Source organism: Bufo gargarizans, unplaced genomic scaffold, assembly GCF_014858855.1.
Source record: "Bufo gargarizans isolate SCDJY-AF-19 unplaced genomic scaffold, ASM1485885v1 fragScaff_scaffold_289_pilon:::fragment_2:::debris, whole genome shotgun sequence".
Classification (NCBI taxonomy): Eukaryota; Metazoa; Chordata; class Amphibia; order Anura; family Bufonidae; genus Bufo; species Bufo gargarizans.
In genome coordinates, this window is record NW_025334083.1 from 468103 (window position 1) to 474376 (window position 6274).

Genomic DNA, 6274 nt, shown 5'->3' on the forward strand with positions numbered 1-6274 from the left:
TGTGCGTGTGTATGTGCGTGCGTGTAAACCTTTATTCTATGTGCGTGTGTGTGGGGGCACGGGTGTTCACGTACTAAAAAGTCCAGGCAAAAAAAATGGGCAAGTGTTAGAAAAAAAAAAAAAAAAAGTTCAAACTTGCTGATCAGCGGTTCAACGCTGATCAGCGGTCGGTGGGGTGGTGGGGCGGGCGATGCGCTAACAGTGGACGGACGCTAAAAAGTGCCGGCCAGTCAGCGCACGCAGAAAAAAAAAAAGTGGTGGTGGGGGAAGGGTCTGGTGGGGGGGGGGGGGGGGGGGTGGCTGGGGGGGGGGTGCTGGTGGTGGGGGGGATGCGGGGGGGGGGCAAGTGGCAGGGGGGTCTGGGGTCTGGTAGCTGAAAAAAAAAAGTTTGGAATAAATGTGCTTTTTTTTTTTTTTTTTTCTAACTTTTCCCTTCTATCCCTGCCTAAAGGTGCCTCTCCCTCACTGACCCTAACCTACCTGGGTGGCGATGGGTGCAGGAGGGTGATGGATGCCGATTAGGGGGACACAGGAGCTGGTGCTGGACGATGCTGCACGGTCAGGGTGCTGGACAGGAAGAGGAGGGGAGAGAGGAGCGCAGGAAGTTTGAATCTCGCGCCTCTCTCCCCTGCACCAATCAGCACCCTGGACAGCGGCGTTCAGCACCAGGGCCAGCTCCGCCTCTGCAAATCCTCGGACTGCGATTGGTGGTGTAAAATTACGCCACCGATCGCAGTCTTTTTCCGGTTCATCGGGTCACAGGACACCCGAATGGACCGGAAACGCAGAAAACCGCAGGTCTGAATTGACCTGCGGTTTTCTGCGATCGTCGATGCGGGGGGGTCAAATGACCCCCCCCTGCATTGTTACAGGATGCCGGCTGAATGATTTCAGCCGGCATCCCGTTCCGATTAACCCCCGCGGCGCCGGCATCGCTATTTAAAGCCATGACGTACCGGTACGTCATGTGTCCTTAAGGACTCGGGAAACATGCCGTACCGGTACGTCATGTGTCCTTAAGGGGTTAAAGGGAACCTGTCATGTGGATATTTGACTATAATCTAACTAATTTTATACAATCATTAACTACTAAAAAGTACCTTAGATGTATTCACTTACTGGTGTGACAGATGGTTACCTCATAATATACACACAAAGATGCCGCATGCTAATGAGCTGATTCGAGTCCGGCGTGATGTCATTGAGTCCAGCGTATATTTAATTCAGAGCTATAGCCACTCCCCTGCCCACCTGCTGCTGATTCATATGGAAAATAACTGTCAATCAGCAGCAGGTAGGCGGGGAGAGTCAGGAGCTCATGAATATTCATGACTCATTATTATCAGCTGGAGCTTTTCAATGCAAGATGTTGGCAGATTGACTGGGTCAATTAAAGAAAGTGACCCAACATTTTGCTAAGAGAATCAGTCACTTATTTATGTTGCCCTTAGTTAGGACCCCATAAAACTGGTGACAGGTTCCCTTTAAGCATACAACCGCTAGTGTACAATTAAAGGGCTCCTCTGAGAGCAGGAACCCCTTTTTCATGAGGCCAGACAGAGTGCTGGGGTTTGGCGCTCTGGTTCCAGTGCAGAGTTCCCTACTCCTTCGCCTCCAGTCCCTGCTGGACCAGGAATGTGACACGTAGTCTACAGGCAAATCACCTCTAATTAACTGCCTCAGCAGTGGCACATGCCATGCCTGCAAACCTCACTGCTGAAGTCACTGATTGGTCTTTTTTTATTTTAAACCCTGCACCCAGCTCGGCCATATGAAAAGGGGTCCCTACTCTTGAACCCCTTTAACACAGAGGATAACATGTATTGGAATAAATATGGCTGTACAATATAGTAAAAGGTGGTTAACCCCTTAAGGACCACCAACTGTCTCCCTTGTTTTAGAGGGCACTCCTGCTTTATGAATTTAACAGCTCCAGTTCTTAAAGCAGGCTTTTGCTCTACAGAGCAGAAGTGGAGAAAAGAAAAAAGAAGGAGGTTATCCAAAAGCTACCAGGGACTGTGCTTTGTCCCTGAAGAGAAGGATAAAGAAGCGGCGCCACCAGGACCGTACGATAGAGGGATTGGGAAAAGAAAAAAAGAAAACAGTAGGATGGAGAGGCAGCTCTGGTAAGGGATAAAACCAAACACCACAGAGAAGTCGAGATGAATCACTGATTCATCTTGTTTTGCTCTACAGCCAGGATTGGAGCTAGCTCCAGTCTCAACTGTTAACCCTTCGACTGGCACAGTCTATGACCATAGCATGATCGAAAGAGATTTCCCCTCTGATAGCTAAAGGCTCATAGGCCCTGGTGCAAGAGTTTAGCTTGAGTCCCCCATCCCTCATTGCTTTGTGGCCAGGGGCAGGGAAGCACATTGCCTTCCTGCTGCCTGAGGCAAAAATTTAAACTGCACCCTCCACCATTCCAAATTCTTGACCTAACACCTTACCTCCAGCCAGAGGTGTAAGGCTGGGTTCACACGGGCGTGACGGATTTGTTCAGGATGCGTCCCGGGTGCATTGCGGCAAACCCGCGCGAGTAGGTACGCAATTGCAGTCAGTTTTGACTGCGATTGCGTTCAGTTGTTATCGCGCGGGTGCAATGTGTTTTGCACGCGCGTGATAAAAAACTGACTGTGGTACCCCGACCCGAACTTCTTCACTGAAGTTCAGGTTTGGGTTAGGTGTTGTGTAGATGTAATTATTTTCCCTTATAACATGGTTATAAAGGAAAATAATAACATTCTTTAATACAGAATGCTTAGTACAAGGTCAATTGAGGGTTAAAAAATAAAAAAAAATTGCTCACCTCCAATTGATCGCGTAGCTGCCGGTCTCCTGTTCTTTCTTCAGGAGCTGTCAAAGGACCCGTGGTGACGTCACTGAGCTCATCACATGGTCCAATCACATGATCCATAACCACAGTGATGGACCATGTGTTGTGACGTCACCACAGGTCCTTTAGCCGGCAGCTCGTGATTAAAGAAGTAAGAAGAGATCGGCAACTACGCGATCAAGAGGAGGAGGTGTATTAAAGAATGCTATTATTTTCCCTTATAACCATGTTATAAGGGAAAATAATAGAGTGAATAGACTGTCATCTTAGCAACCATGAGTAAAAATCGCACCGCATTCGCACTTGCTTACGGATGCTTGCGATTTTCACGCAGCCCCATTCACTTCTATGGGGCCTGCGTTGCGTGATAAACGCACTATATAGAGCATGCTGCGATTTTCACGCAACCCTTAAGTGATGCGTGAAAATCACCGCTCATGTGCACAGCCCCATAGAAATGAATGGGTTCGGATTCAGTGCCGGTGCAATGCGATCACCTCACGCATTGCACCCACGCGGAGATCTCGCCTGTGTGAACTCAGCCTAACTTGACCAGCATGGACCTTCTATAAAACAGGTGTCTTCTCATGTGGTACAAGGGTCTTTGGGGCCCCTCAGGATCCTGGCCCCGGTAGCGACTGCTACCACTGTACCCCCTATAGCTACGCCCCTGGTCCCAGTGATCTTATCTGAGGCTAAGGGTACTTTCACACTAGCGTTTTTCTTTTCCGGTATTGAGTTCCGTCCTAGGGGCTCAATACCGGGAAAAAAATGATCAGTTTTACCCTAATGCATTCTGAATGGAGAGCCTTCAGTTTAGGATGCATCAGTTCAGTCCCTCTTACGTTTTTTGGGCCAGAGAAAATACCGCAGCATGCTGAACACTTGCCGGAATGCCGGATCCGGCATTCATTTCCATTGAAATGTATTAGTGCATTGCTGCATTGACGGATCCGTTCTTCCTGTCCGCGCATGCGCAGACCTTTAAATCTGTAAAAAAAAAAAAACAGATCCATTTTTCCGGATGATGCCAGAGAGACGGATCCGGTATTTCAATGCATTTGTCAGACAGATCTGCATCCTGATCCGTCTGACAAATACCATCCATTTGCGTCCGGATTGCCGGATATAGCAGGCAGTTCCGGTGACGGAACAGCCTGCCGGAATCCTCTGCCGCAAGTGAGAAAGTACCCTAAGTCCTCTGCAGTCAGCCCTGGTGACCGAGAAAGGACCCCAGAATTGTAAATTCAGTAATTCTGCTGTTAGGGCACACTGGTGCCATAGAGACACAGAGAATCATGTGGATTATTATCAGGGAGTGTGCTAATATATTATAAGCATAAAATGTTTAAAGACAATAACTTCTTAAAGGGATTCTAAAAAAATAAAAAATAAATGAAGTAAAAGCTTGCAAAAAATAATAAATATGTTTCATAAAACACATTTAATTGTCCATACTTAAAGGGGTTGTCTGGGTTCAGAGCTGAACCTGAACAAACCTATATTTTCACCCCGTCAGCCCCCTGACTTGAGCATCGGAGCAGTTCATGCGCGGATGCTCTCGTTTGCGCTGTGCTAAATTGCGCAGGGAAAAGCCTCTTTTGTTTACAATAACACACTGCCAGGCGGAAGCTTCCACCTGGCAGTGTGTTCAGTGACGTCATCGGCTCTGATAGCGGGCTTTAGCGCTGCCCTAGCCGTTTTACTGGCTAGAGCAGCGGTAAAGCCCGCCCATCAGTGCCGGTGACGTCACCGGCCTCCCTGAGCAGCCAGAAGAGGCTTCAGCTCGTCTGCAAGAGACCCGGTACGTCTCAGAGTCTAAGAAAACGTCACTTCCTACGAAGAATTACCAATAAGAAAACGGGGCTTTAGAAACATGTGGAAAAGGTAGGACATGGATGTATGTTATATGTATGTCTGTCGTGTACAAATGGAACAAAGTCCTCAATCCCGGACAAACCCTTTAAAGGGATTGTCCAGTTTCAGAGCTGAACCCGGACTTATCCCTATCTTCACCTCTCTGGCCCCCCTGACATGAGCATCGGAGCATTTCATAAGCTTCTTTGTTTATAACAACACACTGCTGGGTGGAGACTTCCGCCCAGCAGTGTTACCGGTGATGTCACTGGCTCAGATAGGGGGGGCTTTAGTGCTGCCCTAGCCGTTTTTACAGGCTATTACGTCACCAGGCTCACTGCTGGGCGGAAGCCTCCGCCTGGCAGTCCCTATGGAGAGACAGGTACGTCACCGGATCCAGGGGTGCATCACCAATGAGGCCAGGTAAAGCGATCGCCTCAGGTACCACCAGGTAGGGGCAACCGAAGGACCATGGGCTGAAGGGAAGGAGTTAGGTTAAAAATTTGGCATTGGGGAGGGAGGGGAGCCATTTCAGTTTTCGTCTCAGACAGCAGAAAGGCTAGATGCACCCCTGACCGGATCTCCTAAAAATGCCTCTCATCTCAGAGGGGCTGCCTGGGTGAAGATGGGGATATGTGCGGGTTACACTCTGAACCCCTTTAACTTTAAGCAAAAAAACAACCCAAAAACCTACACTTACTAGGTATCCACACGGCCAAAATAACCTGAACAACCTAATTCAGTGTGAAATATGTACAGTGTGAACAATAAAATAAAAAAGCATGTCAAATGTCACTTTTCCTATATTTGCAATGCAAAAAGTATATAAATTACAAAGCAATTTATACGTTCCCTCAGATGCTTCTCTCACATAAAACTAGGCCACATACAGCCATGTCAATTAAAAAACTAAAAAACCTTGGGGAAGGGGGGGAGGGGGGGGGCTTAAACCTTTAAAGGCAAAAACTAAAAAAAAAAGTTGGCCCATAAAGGATATATATACTCTAAAAAAAACTATGGTTTTCCTACAAGTCCCAGGATGCATGCTGTGGCAAATGTTTAGGGATAGTCCTTCAGTCTTCGGCCCCACAGACTACAGTAAAAGGTAGTGTCTAAATCCCACGCGCCGTAAGGACCTTGTGATGTCATACCGTCACGTGACATGCTAAAGTGGGTTTGAAGCAGACACAGAGATGTCCTAGCGGGGTAATATCGTCATCCCATGCTAATAAAGATTAGCAATATAATAATAATTATCCTAATGTCACATGACCCTATGACATCATAAGGTCCTTACGTCGCATGGGATTTAGAATCCACCGTAAGTAAACCCATGGGGGGAGGGTTATTAACTAGCTCAACGTCATCAAAACTCGCCAGGGGAACGTCATGGTCACCATAACAACCGGATGAAAGATGGCGACTAAAAATAAAAAAAAATAAAAAACGTGGAACTATGGGGCGGCTCACATGACCTTGCCCTGCGACCTCAATTCCACCTTCAACCAATGGAAAGCCCCGCTTGCCGGGCTAGTAACCAATCAGAGGTGAGCAGTGCGCAGGCTAGGTTGCGCTGCAGTA